Consider the following 18,880-nt stretch of genomic DNA (forward strand, 5'->3'; position numbering starts at 1 on the left):
CCCCCAGAGATCCTGGATTAATAGAAACTCAGTTTGAGCAGAGTCGAGCACAAGTAGGCAATGTTGATTTGATCTGACAGTACACATGGACCAGGCTGGGCTCCACAGAGCTGTCAGCTGATTGAGCACTGAGGCAGGAAGGTGAGGACAAAGGGCCAGGATAGGATGCCACTGGCCCGGAAGAGTGCAAACCGAGGTGTAAGCAGCAGACTCACAGCAAATGCTCTTCTGGGTATCTCAGAGAGCAGAGGAGTATACAAGTTGCATAGAAAAAAAGTGAGTCACCATGAGTCAGTCACACCGAACTTGCTCCTTGGGAAGAGAAGGCTCCCTCAAAGAACAGCTACTGAGTGACTTGTAGTACGTGTCTCAACCGGGACCTTGTCTCAATCAGGAACAGCAAGCATGTAAAAGGACCATAGCAAGGCCTTGTAGGTGATGGTAAAAGCACCCACTTCTTATATTTTTTGTTGTTGTTGTTGTTGTTGGAAATGGCATTTACCAAGTGTGGGATTCTCCTGAGCTCGTTTGCTGGTGGAGCTCGGACCTCCTGGACTGGTCAGCTTGATGCCACTCTCCCGTGTCCATGGTAACACTAAGAGAGGGGGAAAATGGGAGCTTTTGTCCCTGGGAACAGCAGTCACAAGAGTCGAAGGGTCGAAGGCTGGTGAGAGATTCACTACAACAGAGCCCTCATCTCTAGGTAGTGACAGTTAGTAAAATATGCTAACCCAAAGACACAACCTGCTGTGGTTCCTTGCCTAAAAATCAGATCGTGAACAGGGGAACTTGTTTGCACAGTAAGTTATATTCTAAGAGTGCGTTTCCCCTTGGTATCTACCATTTCATAGTAACGATTATATTCCTGTCACTCTGCCTTTGTTGGTGCTACGGTTGTAACGTGCCTGTGATTGGCCAGTGATACAAAAGACATCTTAATCCGTCTATTTTGGGTTAAGAAGGCTGCCTATATGTTTAATACCCCCACTAGTGGCTGTTACTTGACTCCCTGGCAGAGTTTGATAGTGAGTGAGCCTCAAGAAACACATCTCATGACCAAAACGAAGTCTGTCTTTTCATCCGGTTTGATTTAATGAAATCACCATACCGCTGCTTTGTTATAAAGATTTGTATGGTGAGTGGAGGTTTTTTCTGTTTTTTTTTTTTTTCTTTTAGGTTTGCTTCAAAATACAAGGTGACAGCCGTGCTCAAACTTCACAGGCGCTCTGAGGACTCTGTATTAGGCTCACCCAAGCAGAACCAAAGGGAGAGGGTGTGAGGCAGACATTTCTAAAGAACGCAAGGTTCAGACAGAGTGTTGCCAACAAGACCAAGCGCAGCATTCTCCTGCTTTGTCAGTTCCAAGGGAGCTGCTGCATGGCCCTGGTAATACCCCTGCTGGGCCCTGGGACTGTTGGCGACAGGGATCATTAGCCAGGGCTGAGGACCAGAGGTCAAATGATGAACATAAAGGTATCAAACACTCGAACTCCTTTTACAAGGCTTCAAGTTCACACACAGAGAGGCCAGACCAGAAATTCAGACACAGGCTCCTGATGGTCACACACTCAAGCTGTGGTCCACCCAGCCCCAGCAGGTCATGCCCACTCACGAACAGGCCTTCCTTCTAATTATAAGACACTAATAGTCTACATTTTCTTGTGAAAATATCCAGGTTTGTTTGTTTGTTTGTTTGTTTGTTTGTTTGTATTCTACTTAGGCAACTATAGATTAGAAAATTTGATGTGAACTGAGAAAATAAGACAGCAGGTTGATTAAGGCTGTTGACCACTATTGTGCTGTTATGGTTTTTTGTTTGTTTGTTTTTTGTTTTTTGTTTTGTTTTTTTAAACCTCTGCAGGGCATCATAGCAGGTGATATTTGTGTAAGACTTGGAATTTGAAAATGTTGCATTTACAGCATAACTGGGTGGTAAGAAGCATGTGTGGAGTATAATAATGTTCCTTGTTCTGGAAAGCTCTGTGGTTTAACACAGGCATTAAAACAAGGAAACTTCCCTGCATGGTATAATAAAGCAAGGTGAGCAAGCCATGGGGAACAAGCCAATAAGCATCTTCCTCTACTGTCTCTGCCTCTAGTTCCTGCCTCTAGTTCCTGCCTTGGCTCCCTTCATGGATGAACTACAGCCCATCAGCCAAATAAACCCTTTCTTCCCCAACCTGGTTTGGTCAGTGTTTTTCACTGCAGCAGAAAAACATATCAAGTCATCTCTCTGACCACAATGCATTTCTCTCCTTTAAAAAAAATTTATGTGTATGAGTGAGTGTTTTACCTGGATATATGTATGTACACCACTTGTGGGAAGTCCCTGAAGTGAACAGAAGAGGGTGTCATATCCCCCGAAACTGAAGTTACAGGTGGTTTGAGCCATCATGTGGGTGCTACGAATCAAACTTGGGTCTTTTGGAAGAGCAGCTAGTGCTCTTAATCCTTAAGGCCTCCCTCCAGCCCCCATGATGCATTTCTTTACATGGGTGTTCTGCTGTTCCTGTGCCCTGGTTTGTGTCTGTGTGATAAGTGTGTGTTATCATATATTTAATCTTTACATTTAAATACAATCCAGGAAAGAAAATCTAAGTGCTCCCATTTAGAAAGGAACAGCTGTGACTTTACGGCTGTAAGGGCAGTCACAATCCTTGGTAAAAGCAGAAGGAGCTTGCCGAGTATTCCTGAACACAAACCGGGGCGTTCAGATACAGATCCACCCAAGACACAGGTTGACAACATGGCTGCAGCATCTCTCATACAATAGTGTGAAAGTTGTCTAGTGACATATTTAACGCAGGTATTTCCATGGCTTTACCACATTCCCGAGCCCTGGGGGGATGCTGGTTTGAGGGGTTTCTAATTTGGCGACATCCACCAGGTAGGACTTTCTACACGAAAACACATTAGCATAAGCACACCCCACACACATACACGTGCAAAAATAAATAAGTAAAGCAAAATTAAAAGTTGTATTTCCCACAGAGCTTCAATCAGAGAAACCGAGAAGCTATCTGAGAGACCTGTCTCAGCAGCCAACAAGTTCCCTCAGTGACACTTGGCCCTGTACGAGTGAGAGTCCCTGGCCACTTCAGCTACATTGTAATTTGCTTTCAATTTTAAGCCCTTGCATGAGTTCTCCATAGAGGCTAGTAGAAGTCTATAAGCTGGATTACTTTTATACCTGCATGCCCCCATTTGCAAGTAGCCCCCACTCTTCATTAAGAGAAAAGCTGATTGGGAGTATCAGAAATGCTGCTGTGAATCTCTGGACTCTCTCAGGCCCTGAAGTTCAACTACAGATCAGTGTAGTGCAACACTTCATATCTAATTACATAATTAAAAACCAGTTGAAAACTCGTGAGGTTAAGGGGTTAGGAGCCCTTTGGAAAGTGAACTTTTTTTTATTTTATTTTTATCTGTGTATCTCTGTGTGAGTACTGGTGTCTTCAGATGCCAGAAGTGGGTGTCGGAGTCCCTGGAACTAGAGTTACAGGCAGTTGTGACCTGCAGATGTAGGTGCTGGGATCCAAATTCAAGGACTGTGGAAGAGCAGCAAGAAAGAGTGGAGGAAGAGGAAACTGGTGAAGATGTAATGTATGAGAGAAGAAGAAGAGGAGGAGGAGGTGGAGGAAGAAGAAGAGGAAGAAGAAGAAGAAGAAGAAGAAGAAGAAGAAGAAGAAGAAGAAGAAGAAGAAGAAGAAGAAGAAGAAGAAGGAGAACTCACAGCTACTGATGTCTAGTTGGATGGTAAGGCAAAGATGTTCAATTTCTTGTTTTATCATTAATATATGTTACTTATTTGACTCTATTAAGTATTTCATAATCAATGAAAAATATAAGTTAAAAAATAATTCCTAATTGCCAAGCCAGAAAACTTCCAACCCTAGAAAAATGAACTTGTAATAAGGACTTTTCATAGTGGATTTTTCATCAGCTCTTCCTGAAAGATTCCACTGGGATCTTGAAATCGTCCATCCTGCTGCTGGTGGTAAGAATGAGTGTGGTATGGCCACTGGTAGGTTGCCCATGCCTATTGGATGACCCCATACCCAGGAGCACATGGGTCACACTAGTTGGGCTCAATGAGTTAAATAAAACAAGGCAGGAAGTTGGGAGGGAAAAGTGTTGGGGAGACCCTGGGGAGACAGAGTGGATAGGGAGGGAGGATATGATCAAGGTACCTTATATGCATGTATGAACTTCTCAAAGAATAAATTAGAAATGTTCCTTTCAAACAGAGAATGAATGGAAGTGCGTCTATTATCAGCTTAAACAGTTCAGGGAGGACACACTCACACACTCCATGCCTGGGGGACACAATTCTCTCCAGAACACAGGCTTACTGCAGCATGACCAAGTCCATGGTGGTTTCAGAGCTTGAGACAACAGATGGTCATGACTTGAACAACATAAAAACTTTAAAAATCCTCAGTGTTTCTTAAGTACCATGTAAAACAAACATCAATACAAATTCATTTAGTTCCTTTAACTCTCAAAGTCCAGTGGGAAAGGTGTGGACTGGAAATGACAGAGACAGAAAATCCTAGGTCCTGTTGACCTTAGTGTTGCAATGCATAACCAGAGCTTGAGACATCTGCATCCTATGATCCTCCCTAAACATCAGCTAGAACTTTCAAAGTGACTGTGAGCTCGAGCCAACCCCACCAGCCTATGGTTTAGCTCCTTCCCAGGCAGCTTTGGGTTCAACTGGAGTTTTAAATACAATGACCAGTGGGTTGGGGAGAGAGCTCAGACCACCCAGGACCCACACTAAAATGTTGGCCAGGATGGCATGTACCATTAATCCTCACTGAGGGAAGAAACAGTCAGAGCCCCATAGTTGATCCATGGGGCCTGCTGGCAGCCACTCCTGCTGAAAAAAAAAGAAGTGAGTTCTAAGTTCAGAGAGAGCCTGTCTCCAAAAACAAGATGGAGAGCTACAAAGGAAGGTATATAAAGTTGACCTCTGATCTCCACATGCTTCCCCTCCCCCTCCACACACATGAATACACGCACACTCGTGATAAACAGCCCAGCTCACTTTTAGAATGACACTTGTCACTGAGCAAGCTTGCATGTCCATGTGGCTCAACTCTGATAGTATTGGCTCCAAAAGTGACAATGGGCTGTGAACCAAAAGCAGTGATTTTGTATTTATATCAGTCTCACCATATAGTCTCCATCTCCCATTGGCATATCTTAATTCAAAGTCAGTAAATGATGACTATCTTGATGGCCGAAGCTGCAGAAACACGTGCTGTGCAAATACAAGCATTTCCATGTCCTGCTTCAGGTGATGGGAAGTCAGGGCTGGCGGCTGGGATGAGAATAAAGGAAACATGAAGGAGAAACCTGTACTCCAGGCTGTGTCCCAGAGAAGTTGGTTAAAGCGTAGCACATGCTTGGCAAACATTAAGCGTAGAATATAGATTACACGCATATCCATTGAACAACTGTTCCAGGTGGGCTTTCCTACCATCGGGCAGACTTGTTTTCTGGGTCATTTCACAGTGACTTCATTTGTAGTCATTTCTGCAAACATTCCCAGGGCAGTTCTGCTAGATTTAGACAACAAGGAATAATAAGCCTTTTGAAGGCTGTTTTCCCCCATAGAAGCAGCTTTGACAATGACTCCCCCGAAGAGAAAATTATCTCTAGGTGCAGGCTGTCTCCACTACCTGAGGACAGTCATGGGTAACAACCTGAGACTGGGAGGGACATCCACCATGGCAGCTCATTCCTCATGCCTGCCTCTGTTGAACAGAGCTAGAAGATGATCCTCGAAGCAATTTAGAAGTCTATGAGTTTTAATAAGACATGAGTCATGGTTCAGCCATGAATTCTTCACACCTTGCTGCATATCTACTGTCTACTGGTTACTGTGCAGACCAACTGCCATGCATCAGGGAGGGACATCCTGGGACCCTGATCCACACAGGGAAGTCAGACTGAAGAACCAAGGATGGCAACAGCCCCACTGCCCGTGTCTTATCTGTACAGCTGTGGGAGCTGGCAGCGACTGTCCCTACTCACCTGTGCACCCACTCACCAGGCTGGCAGTCATCCCAGGACCTCAGGATGTTCACTTTCTCTTTGGTGTCTTCTATATTCCTCAAGAAAGGGACTCCAGTTGCAGTCTGAGGAAGAAGTGGGCTTAATCAGATTAAGGGGAGCAGGGGGTGCCTTCCTGAGGAGGGGAGCATACCCATGACGGTTGGTTTGAGCATCAGTTTGACAGGATTAAGGGATGCCCAGGTAGCTCATAATTCAGTAATCGTTCATGCTCAGTGGGACTGAACCTGATCCTCTGCTGGAAAGGGAATATATGTGGTTTGAAATTTGATTAGAATGATTGAGCTGCCCCCAGGGAGTCTGGGGGCATGTACTTGTGACTTACTAGAAAGCTTTACCCTCTATGAAGATGGACACTGTCTATCCAGCTAGCTGGGGTAGGGTGAATGTAACTATGAAGTAGAGGCAAGAGATTATTCCTTCCCTTCCAGGGAGAGCCCACCTTATCTTCTTGCCTTAGGCATCTGGGTACTTTTGCTTTGGGACTCTGGGACTGTGTTCTAGTCTGCTTTTCCTACTATGATAAAATACCATGAGCAAAACCAACTTAGAGAGGGAAGGTTTATTTGGCTGATAGCTCACAGTCTATTACTGAGGGAAGTCAGGGCAGGAACTGATGTACAGGTCATAGAGGAATGCTGCTTACTGGCTTGCTCCCATGGCTTGCTCAACCTGCTTTCTTATAGCACCCAGGACTACCTGCCCAAGGATGGCACCACCTACAATGGGCTGATCTATCTCATATTCATCAGTAATCAAGAAAATGCTGCCCCCAGACATAACCACAGGCCAATCTGATCAAGGCAATTAATTCATCAGTTGAGATTTCCTCTTTCAAGCTGACTCTGAGTTTGTGTCAGGTTGACAACTGAAGCTGATTATGATGCTCCAGGAGCCCACCCCCCTCCAGGCTGTCAGACCTTCAGTCTTGACCTGAGAGGTGCACCATCTGCTTCCTGGGCATTGAGGACTTGGGATGTCCCCATTCTCCAGCAGGCAGATGACCTATTAGAGATTTCTCAGCCTCCATGTTCACCAATTCTCTTAACACATGATCACATCTATCTTTGAGCATATCTCTGATGAGTTCTGTCTCTGGAGAGATACTTGTGTAAGGTAAGGTCTCCAGGACCTCTGGACAAGAGTTACCGGATAGCTTTACCAGGGAGTGAATGGACCTTGAGGGATGAGCTTCGCACAGACGTCTCTCTGAGCCCCTGTGTAATTTTACATTTGAAGCTGCACGTTCATTTCTTACAAGGTTCTCTGATGTAAATTCTTGAGACATCACAAAACCTAGACCCACGCTGGAAAGTACCAAGGGAAATTGAGATATCAGATGACACCCTTGACCGTCATGGCCTCACCTGAGTGAATAGCTTGTCTTAAGTCCAAAACCCAGAGATAGGGTACAATCCAGATGGCTAAGAACAGCGAAGATGGAATGGGGCAAAGACACAGTCCCACATGCATTTCTCTAAATCCCTTCCATTCCACTCCCCCAGTTCAGCTTGCAGTGACTCCAGGGACAGCTGTTTTGGACAGCAGAGTTGGGAGAGACATGTGTATGTTGGGGACTTTTAACTGAGTGGCCCTGGGGGCCTAATTAGATAATATTGAAGTTGAACTGATGCCTGTACCTGTTCCCTGAGGAAGCCTAACCCTAACCCTCCCCCCAAGGATGCAGAAAATGCAACACACACACACACACACACACACACACACACACACACACACACAGAATCCAAGACATCTGGCTGCTTCTGTCCTCCATATATCTGGTCACTTCTGATCGTGAAAAATAGCATCTATATTCTCAAAGCCTAGACAAATTGACTAGAAATTCTCATACCTGTCCCCTAAGTCCCTTGCACAGCACATCTTGCTTGTCGTGTGGCACTTCCTTGCCTCTGTTCATGTTGTTTTCGCCTCTGGTGTGCCTTCTTCCATCACAATGCTCTTCTTCCCTCCCACTAAAGTCACATGTCACTCACAGTATGGAGCTGCCCAGTGGTAACAGTTTAAAACCCGTCTCTCTTTCTGACATAATATAACAGAATATATCCTGAAATGTATTGAACTGCCTGCTGTTTTAGTCAGAGATCTATAGCAAACAGAACAAACAGAAATATACACAACATAATATATACCATTAAGGGGGATTTCTTTGATTGGATTTGCCTAAGAGAGTCTGAACACAATGGCTATGTGCATTTTAGGAAGGAAGGGAACCAGGTTCCCAGTCCAGGAAGCCAGATGTCTCAGAAATCTTGTAACCCAATGTGGGAAGGTTGGTAAGTCCCTCGAGAGCTGCTGGTATCGAGTTCACATTCAAAGGTCAAAAGTCAAAGAAGCTGGGGTTTGATGTCAGCAGATGGTGTTGACAGTAATGAACACACTCAGGAGAGGGGCTCACATAGAGCTCAGTTCCTTCCTTTCATCTGGGCTGCGGCCTGCTGGAAGACGTTAACTACACTGACCGTCCCACCTGCCGGTCCTCCCTGGAGACAACCCCAAAGCACATAGAGACTTTTCACCAGTCCTAGACACCTCTTCATCCAGTCACCTTGACAAGCAAGACCAACCATCCTATTCACTTCCACGATCCCATTCACTTTGCATTGCATGAGACAAAGTAATGAAAATAATTATTATTTATCCTAAATGATGAGACAGGCACAAAGGTGATAAGACAACCATAGATTCTTCTCTCTGAAAACAGCATTTCTGGATGCAGCATCTTTCCCTCCCAACCTATCTAAAATAGGGGCTCTTTACCATCCACCAAGATTTAATTTTCTGTCCATTCACAACTGCTTAATGCTGCCTTACTTATTTATTGTGTCTCTGCACAGACTGTAAACCCCACAGAGACAAAAACATTATACCCCTAAATAGCATCTAGTATATAGTAGATACTCATGGAACACGCTTTTTAGCGAAGAATAAAATGTCTTCTATAACAGCAGGCACTCACTCAGTGCCGAAGTCTCACAGGATGGTGTCTCAGGCACCATTGGAGATTCCACAGAGGGATGCACATTCTCATCCTTCAAACAAGCCACCAGCCGGATCCACTTGTCCTTGCCCTAAGGCAACATATTCCATCTTCTTGGAGATCATAGACTAATGAATGAGACAGGTGTATCCATTCATGCATCCATGTACTCATGCTTCCGTCCACCCATCCATCCATGTTTCCAAACATTCATGTTTCTATCCATCCATCCAGCATCAGCTGAATGCTTGCTTTACCTCTGGTTTTGTGCTGGGCATTCAAGACAGAAATGAAGACCATGCCTAATATTCTATGATAAACCATTTTCTATTCATGACGTAAGTCTAGAGTTTAGCCTAAGTATAAGACTCCAGCCCCACCTCTTCATCAGCCCCTACTTCGACCTCTTCTCTGCACGGTGTCTGTGATACATGATCTCTGGCTCTCCCTAGGACTTGTTTCCCATCAGGTGTCCTAGCAACCAACTTTCCTTTCCCCACAGTCAGTAGGAACTGCCTACACTTCTGTGATTTAAAGCTTTCATTGGTTCCTTTCTGTAGTGTGGCCCACGGGTCCTGCTTCATCTTGCTTATACCTAGACACAGTCTGATGCCTCATTCTTCACATCCTTCCATCTAGCACTTCGCTGAACTCATACGGCATCCTCCAGCCTTGAGCCTTGTCACACACTGATCTCTCATTTGCAAATGCTTTTCCTAGCATGCCCTTGAGGTACTCTCTGTCAATTTCTTTGCCATCCCGCTAGAAAATTACTCTCCCTGTAGACATGAGACCTTCATCACTTATCAATGCCCTCTGTAACAACTCCTTCTGTCTGTTCTCAGGCTAAACTCTTGACTAATCTCATGAGATGAATATGATTTGTTACAGGACATCAGACATGGTCTTCATTTCTCTGCCCTATATCCCCAGCACAATACCAGAGATGAAGTAACATCTAGCGTATGATGGATGGATGCACGCACTATGGTGGGTTGATGGTCAGATACCTGGGTGCATGGGGTGAATACATGGATAGATGATGTATACATACATGGATGGAAAGATGGATGATGAGTACATGGCTATGTCTGGCTCTCTTATTAGTCTACAGTTTCCAAGAAGCTAGGATCCATTGCCTTATATAGTATTAATGAAGCAGACATTGACCCTGTACATCAGTGTCTAGGTGGGTGGGTGGGTGGAAACATGGATGCACAGATGGATGATGCATGGGTGCATGAGTGGATACAAAGATAAGTGATGCATGTTTGTATGCAAATATAGATGAGATGGACCCATGCATGCAGCATGGGTGAGTACAATGATGCATGGGTGGGTGGATAAATGGATACATGGATGCATGGATGGAAAAGTGGATGATGGTGGAGGACACGTGCATGCACAAACATGTCTGCCTTACTCTTAGTCTATGGTCTCAGAGAAGATGGATCTACTGTCTTGTGTAGTATTGAGGCAGACATTGCTCTAGTACAGGAGTTCCTAGGTAGGTGACATATTTACAGGGCTGGGATGGTTGGCTCAAAGCTTGTTGGTTGCACACAGTCCTCTCCACATCTAAGTGCTTTAAAAATAGTCTAGAAAGGAAACTTTCATCCACTGAGATGCTTTACAGATCTCCCCAGTGTACTCCCAATATCTGCCAACCCGAGATAGAGTAAATCCTGCAGCTGTCAGAGACCCCCATGGACTCCCATCCTTTGGAGTTCTCTGGCCCAGAAGGTCCCCTAGCACCATACTGCTGCATCTAGGCTCTTACATCCATCTTCCCTGGAGTTCCCTTTCCTCTTCCCCTTCTATCCATGTCTTAGAAGCAGTCAAGCCTCAAGATGATGTCATGCGGGGTCATCCCCTGCACGCAAACCTGTCCCACTGTCAACTGAACAAGTGTCTCCTTCCCTGTTGCCACCTTGTGTCAATGTCTCTCCCCCTAGTGAACCCTGAAATCTCTAGGACTCACTCTAGGGCAAACCTGTTACCACTGTTGCCCCTAAACTGTGTGTCAATGCTTCATGGTCCCACTGCTCATAACAGGGGCTCAGTCCATGCAACAACATGCAGGTGTGGATGGACGTGTCTCACATCATCAGTGTGCTCTCTGTGGAGCCCATTCTTTGGTATTTACCACCACTGAAAATCATTTGCTGCTGTCACCCTGAGACCCCTGGCCAAATGTCCTTGGGTCACACGTATGGAATCTGTCCTTAAGAGATGCTCTTACTTTGAATGCAAAGCATGTGCATCAGTTTGTTTTTACGTCAACTCGACACAAGTTAAGGTCTTTGGAGAGGGGGAGACCTCAATTGAGAAACTGCCCATATAAGATCAGGCTGCAGGAAAGCATCTATTAACTAGATTGATGTGGGAGAGCCCAGTCCGTTACGGGTGGTGCCGCCCCTGGGCTGGTGGTTCTGAGTGCTATAAGAAAGCAGACTGAGCAAGCTATGTAAGCCAGTAAGCAGCACCCCTCCATGGCCTCTGCCTCAACTCCTGCCTCCGGGTTCTTGTCTACCTTGAGTTCCTGCGCTGACTTCTCTAAATAGACTCTGATTCAGGATAGTTAGCTCAAATAAACCTTTTCCTCCCAAGTTGCTTTTAGTCATGGTTTTTCATCACCACAGTAGACACCTTAGCTGAGACTACATACATACCACCCAGAGGACTTTGGATGACGATAAAAACAAGGACAGTCTAGTACTTCCTGGATGACAGGAGCTCAAAATGTTAAACACAGATGTGTGGAACCCCTCCAAGGAAAGGTGTCTCTGCTCTGAAGCCTTCCGGCAGTGTCAGGAGCCAGAGTCTCTCCGGTCATAGAACGAAGTGTCTTATCTGTTTACAGACTCAGTTGAACCTCAGAGGGTATACCTAATGTTGTGGGCAGGCACAGGTTAAACAGAAAGCCATGGTTAGAGCCCCAGACCCAGGGCTCCCTACCAACACCGACTTCTTTCCACATCTCGCTGCCTGCACATCTCGCTGCCTGTGTCTCCTGTGTTCAGCTGACTCCTGGAGTGGGGGGGGGGGGATGAAGCCTTGCCACGCACCACAAATGCACAGGTGAGGAAGGCTGCAAGCCTGCAGCTTCCTTCCAGCACCCAGCTGTCGTCTCTGCACTGCTTTGAGCATTTATTTACATCAACTTCTTCATTATTTTCAGATTTGGTAGGTGTAAAACAGCACACCAGCTGCCGCAAAATATCTTCCTTCAAACCAATACAAGATTTGTTTAGGTTTCTTGGTTCGGGGCTGCTTTCCCTGTGAGCCAAATGACTGTCAATCACTCCCAAATTTTCTGTTATTGAATTTTTTTTTCAGATGATATATTCTGATCACAGTTCCCCTCCTCCTAGGTCCTTCCCGCCTTCAGAAATGGATGTTTGCTTTCCAGTGTTTAGAAAAATAAAATGATAACCCCCACATGTGCTGCAGAACACAGAATTCTCTGGGAAGAGAGTTTTAATAAAAGTACACTATGGTATCCCAACAATATAACAGCGTTTCATCAGGAGAGTGGAGCATCCGGCTTGGCTCTTTCCTATTGCGGAGGTTTGTATTTGTAGTTGGATTAGTTATTGTCTGTGCCCTCAAAGGAATAGATGCCCATATTGAGGTGCCCTGGACAGAGGAAATATATAGTTGTCTGGTGTTACAAGACCAGATCAACCGCAGAAGCACCATTAGCCATTGTCATGAGTGCAATTGCATCAGTGAAACCTTGGGAAGTCATTTCTGGATTCCACAGTCCTACATTGGCTTGCTTCCAGCCATGGACCTCTGTGTAGCACGCCATCATCACAAGAGAAACTGGAAACAGAAAAGTCCCCATCGGACTCCCACAGAGTCATTCACAGGAGTACTGTGCTTGGAACTCCACAACCCATGCTTTGATCTAGAAGAGCCATGCCCCTAGAGAAGGCTTTCTGGCTAGTGCAACTCTTGGCTATGACCCATAGTGTTAACGAGGGTGAAGTCCGTTTTCCTCCCTATGGTCATTTCAACATGATGGCTGGAGGAGGTAATTATTTCTCCCTTCAAATTGAATTAAGTGTTTTAAGGAGATGGAACCTTTGTCTTTGCGTGAGGAAAATCTGCCTCTTCATTATTTGCCAACCCCAGGACCCTTTCCCATGATGTCTTGGTGTCTCGTTGGATTTCTTTATTTAAAGCTTCCCTACTGCAAAAGCCCAGCAGAACCATCTGGCCGGAGGGATTCTGAGAGAGGTTTTCTCTGGAAGCAAAGGTCATGGAGGCATATGACACATAGGGCTGCATTCAGAAATGCATATAACAATGCAAGGCACACAACAGCCAGCTGTGTAGGTACACAACTTGCAGAATGAACTAAAGGGGTGGGAGAAGTAATTCTGGCTACAGAAGGAACTTACCAATAACTTAAGCATAAACATCCAAAGGTATGTGAAGGTACGTGCTGTGGGATCTCCATGTACCACCACGGTTTAATATCCAGAGTGTGGGAAGATGCCTATCATGGGGAAAAAAATTAGCAGTTAGAATTCTAAGATTGGCCTTACCCCATCCACATCAGACGGTTAAAACAAAGTCTTGAGGCAGCCAAGCGTTTCAGATGAAAATTAAACTAGTGGATATGCTTCATGGATTCATTCCCCAGGCATCCCGGGTTCCCCCCAGAATTCTGCCCTGGCTGGAAGCATCCATGTGCCTTATGGTGGCACAGCAACTGTCAGAGAACATTGGGCGGGTGCTGAGAGAATCCACTCACTGCCATATGGCACCTGTGAGGGAGTGGCCTTCATCTGACATCAAATGCAAGTCTTGCAACAACCCAGATTTTCTAAGCATCAGTTTCTAAATGTCATCTGAGTAGCATCCATGGGCCCAGAGTCTCATGGAACACAACCTCATATATGTCCTAACAGAATAAGGAAAGGAGTTTCTCAGACGCATCCATTATGACAAACCGAGGTACAAGGGTCTCCAGTGTGGGAGGCTGTCCCTGAAACTAACCCTTGAAAAGGATCTAGTCAGAACAATCTTTTTTTTTTTTTTAAGCTCCAGGACAATTTAATGATCATTTAAAGGAAAAACCTCAGGGCAGACAAGCTGGAAATCTCAGCTGCTGCCTGGAGAAGGAGGAGAGAAGACAAAGGCCAACCTGTTTGGGTGAAGACAGCATGGATGGCAGATACTTGACAAGCAGGAATCCACATATCTGAATGGATATAAGTGGAAAGAAACTTAAGAGAAAGAGTAAGAAAACTCAAAATACCAGAGAAGCCCAAGGTGTTAGGGGAAGCATGCTAAGAAAAGAGATAGGGAATTTTTAAAAAGTTACTTTTTTTATAAGTAACTCAGAAAAGTGGGCACATTCACTAAGCTGCATGTATGTGACCCTGTAAGCCACTGATCTAGGGAGAGGAATTCTGGGAAGGAAAAGTATAGTATCTCATTAAAGGGATAATTATTCTGCCCATCTCTTTAGCATGGCTTCAAATGAACCAGTTGAACAACATTGAGAAGTACACAGTAGGATCTGATGAATATTTTAGCTCAATTCAACTCTGTAGGACTGATTGGAAATTCATGGAGTCCACCAAAGTTTCAAAAGAGACAAAGAATTGAGTGCCTGTGTCTTTTCTTGTTGTCTCAGTCAGGTGTTCTGTGGCTGTGAAGAGACACTATGACCACAGCAACTCCTACAAAGGAAAACATTTAACTAGGCTAGCTGACAGTTTCAAAGGGTCAGTGTATTATCATCATGGGGGTGGCATGCGGACAGACGTGCTGAGAAGGCACTGAGAATTCTACATCTTGATCTTCAGGCAGCAGGAAGTGAACTGACCAGAGCTTCTAAGACCTCAGAATCCACCCCCACAGTGACACACTTCCTCCAGCAAGACCACATCAACTCTGACAAGACCACAAGCCCCAACAGTGCCACTCTTTATGGGCCAAGCATTCAAACATAGGGGCCATTTCTATTCAAACCTCCACAGTCACTAACCCTAAAGGTGTGACGTCTCAATGTCATATCAAGCCTTGAGGGTATGTGCATGGACCTGCAATTGTGGCATTCCTTGAAGATGCTATCCAACTATGGGGCCTATTATTAATATTTAGCTCCAAGCACAAAAGACAATGTCCACCAAGCTACAGGAAGGCTAGTGTCTTACACAGCCATATCCACATTCTCAGTCACAGGGTCCAGCTATTGTCAGCCAGCCTAGAAACCCCAACAAAGGTGATGAAGATGATGTCAAAAATAAGAATGTTCACAGGTTGATGCATGAAATATGGCTATAGCTGTAAACATACACCTATATAAATTATTATATAATTATATTTTCAAATATTCTTTATTTCAGAAAGTACATATTTAAATTGACACCAAACCTTTGTATTGAAATTAAATTTGTAGGCAAATTGATAGAACTGAGAAACACATTGAGTGAGGTAGCCTAGACCCAGAAAGGTAAACGTCTCATGTTTCCAACCATATGCAGAGCTTAGTGTCAAATCTTTTGTTTTGTGTTTCACTCAGAGAGCCTGCAGATGCCTGGAAGTGGGGCAGGGGGAAAGAAGTAGGGAAGAATGGATAGTAGAACACAGATAATATGAATAGAGAAGAAAATAATGGGCAAGTTCAAGGGGTCGAAGGGTAAGACAGAGGTGTGGATGGGGAATGAATAACTAACAGTAAGGATGTTTGGAAAAGCCACATGGAAGCCTACTATTTCATCAACTCTCTCTCTCTCTCTCTCTCTCTCTCTCTCTCTCTCTCTCTCTCTCTCTCTCTCTGTGTGTGTGTGTGTGTATGTGTGTGTGTGTACATATGTATGTATATATTGCTGGGGCTGGAGAGATAGCTCATCAGTTAAGAGCACTGGCTGTTCTTGCAGAGGACCAGGATTTGATTCCCAGCACCCACATGGTGGCTCACAACCATCCGTAACTCCGATTGTAAGGGATCTGACTCCCTCTTCTGTCCTCCTTGGCCACTGTCCACGCATGGTGCACAGACACATGCAGCAAGACAGACAACCATGCACGTAAAATAAAATGCAGAAAAATCTAAAATCAAAAGTAATGCCCAGTTCCAAGTGTAGGATACTTCTTGCATTGTTGGTCAGGGGTGTCCTAGAGACCCTAAAACAATTTTAAGGACTTCTGTGATTAACATACTTGTACATAGTGTTAGGCTTCATAAACATGGCTCCTTCGGAATGCATCGTATGTTTTGATCTCATTTACACTCATCCCTTCCTCTTCCTTTCATTCCTCCCCTTTTCCTCTCCCCCCTAGTCTCTTTTCCTCCCCAAAGTTCCCTGGCTTTCATGTCACATACACACAAACACACACACGCGCACACACACACACACACATGCACACGCGCACACACACACACACACACACACACACACACACACATATAAAAGACTTATAAAGAATTTAGAAACCACAACTGGGAGAATACATGTACTATTTGTCTTTCCACATCTGGCTTAATTTCCTTACTATAATGATCCCTGGTTTCTTCCATTTTCCAGAAAATTATAAGATTTCATTTTTTTCCTTACAGCTGAATAAAATGCCCCCATCAGTACACAGTACACTCCCTGCATCTGTTCCTCTGTTGAGGGGCACCCAAGATAATCAGTAGCTTGTGAACAGTGGTGCATTAAACATGGATGTAGGAGTATCTTTGTGATGTGTTGATTGACTTAGCATCGAACAACATCTTTTATAAAATCCTTCACTAGACAATTAGCTGGTCACATTAGGTCTGGGGCTGCCTGAGAGTTGGGGACTTGGTTCTAATCTATGTATACCCCTTTGGATGGGTGAAATGTCCCAGTGTGATGTAAAATGTCAAGAGAACACAGCCGGGAAAATAAACAAAGCCTAACCTGTATCGTGATCTAGCGGGACCCAGAAATTAGGTTTCACTCTGAGAAATGATGCCCTTTGTTCTTCCCATTGTTTTAAAATGTTTGGATGCTGTATATCATGTCTAGGGTAAGGGGCATCTCAAAATAATAATAATGACATGAGAACTGGACCATATTCACCCAGTCCAGAAAATTCTGCCGAAAACAAATGATGTCCATCACATTGGAACCACAGAGACATCTATGTGGCTATCTTTCCTTCCCTGACTCCCAAATACTTCTACCTCAAAACAAAGTCTCAATAAACCATACGCATATTGTGATGGAATATTTTCAGAGCAACAGAGACATGTGCTATGGAGCCATGATAAGGAGAGGAAGGTCAAATGCACACCTGAAAAAGCCATATCCCAGAAGATTCCAGTGACATGGTATTCTGGAAAAGGCAAAAGTATTCAGGTAGTAAAGACCAGTGGCTTCCAAGGAACTTGTGTGGCCGTGAGATGGCTCTCTACAGTGCTATGATGACTGGTCTGTGTCACATATCTTTGTCCAGTGCCTAGAGTGTACCCTCCAAGATGACTCCTCCTACTGACTTTTGATCACACTGATGTGCCATTGTGGCCTCATCAACTGTAAAGAATGGAGTCTCCAGCAGGGACACTGACAACCAAGAGAGCTGTGCGTAGGGGATAATGGGCATGCAGGAACTCCTGATGTCCTTCTCTCAAGTTTTGTATGAACCCAAGACCACTCCAAAAGTAAAACCTTTACAATTACAATACCTTTTTTTGTATTATAAGTATGTATACATAAAGGAACCTGCATGTATACACTGACAACCACTTTGAACAAGCCCATCTGCCCGCAGAAAGAGGTTTGATGACCTGAACAGGGAAGGCTTTGCGGCAGCTGGCTTGAAATGAAGGTTGTGGGGCACCTCTAAATGAGACTGTAAAGGGTAAGAGAAGAAAACAGCGGGGGGACCCCAGAATAGCAACCCCATACAACCCTTAGTCCTCAAAGCGGCTTGCCTTCAACCAGCGGTGACTATTTTATCTGTGGCTCGGGATACGAAAGTGGGACAGGCTATAGATCAATTTTAAATCATCCACAGTGACAGCAAATACATTTTCTGAGCCTCTTTGAAAATGGGGTAACATGTATTTCCTCCATTACTTTTAACAGCAAGAGATAGAAGGTCACGTGCCTCTCGGAGACTTCCCTCCCCAACACCACGTTTGACACAAAGGCGTCAGTCTGAGCCAATTACAGCGATGGGAACGATTCCATCTAGTAGTAGAGAATTGAATTGTAGGTATTTTTTTTTCTTTTCAAGCATATTTTTATGGATTCTTTGAGAATTTCATCCATGGCTACAATGTATTTGGATCATACTCACCTCCCTACTCCTCACCCTACCACCTCCTATCTCCCGGCACCTTCCCTACATCACATCTGTTTTGTTTTGTTTTGTTTTTTAATATCCCACTGAGTCCAGTTCTTGCTGCCCAGCCGCACAGCCCTGGAGCATGGTCGAGCTACCAGGGAACACACCCCTAGAGGAAACTGACGCTCCCTCCCCTAATAGCTGTTACCTGTCTGTCCACAGCTCCTCAGCTAGGGTGGAGGGCTTGTATGCCCCCTCCTCCATCTGTGCTGCAATGTTCACTGGCTTGCTCTTGCAGAGCTCACCACAGCTGCTGGGAGTGCAGTGGTCCTGAGGTTGTTTGGGAGTTTGTTCGTTGAGAAAGGGTCTTACTATACAGCTCTGGCTGACCCGGCACTCGTTATCTAGACCAGGCTGGCCTTAAATTTAGAGAGATCCACCTGCCTCTGCCTAACAGCTCTGGGATTAAAGGTGCATGCCACTGTGCCTAGTCTATTTCTTCTGTATACTATCTGTACT

Source organism: Onychomys torridus, chromosome 22 (genome assembly GCF_903995425.1).
Source record: "Onychomys torridus chromosome 22, mOncTor1.1, whole genome shotgun sequence".
NCBI classification, from domain to species: Eukaryota; Metazoa; Chordata; class Mammalia; order Rodentia; family Cricetidae; genus Onychomys; species Onychomys torridus.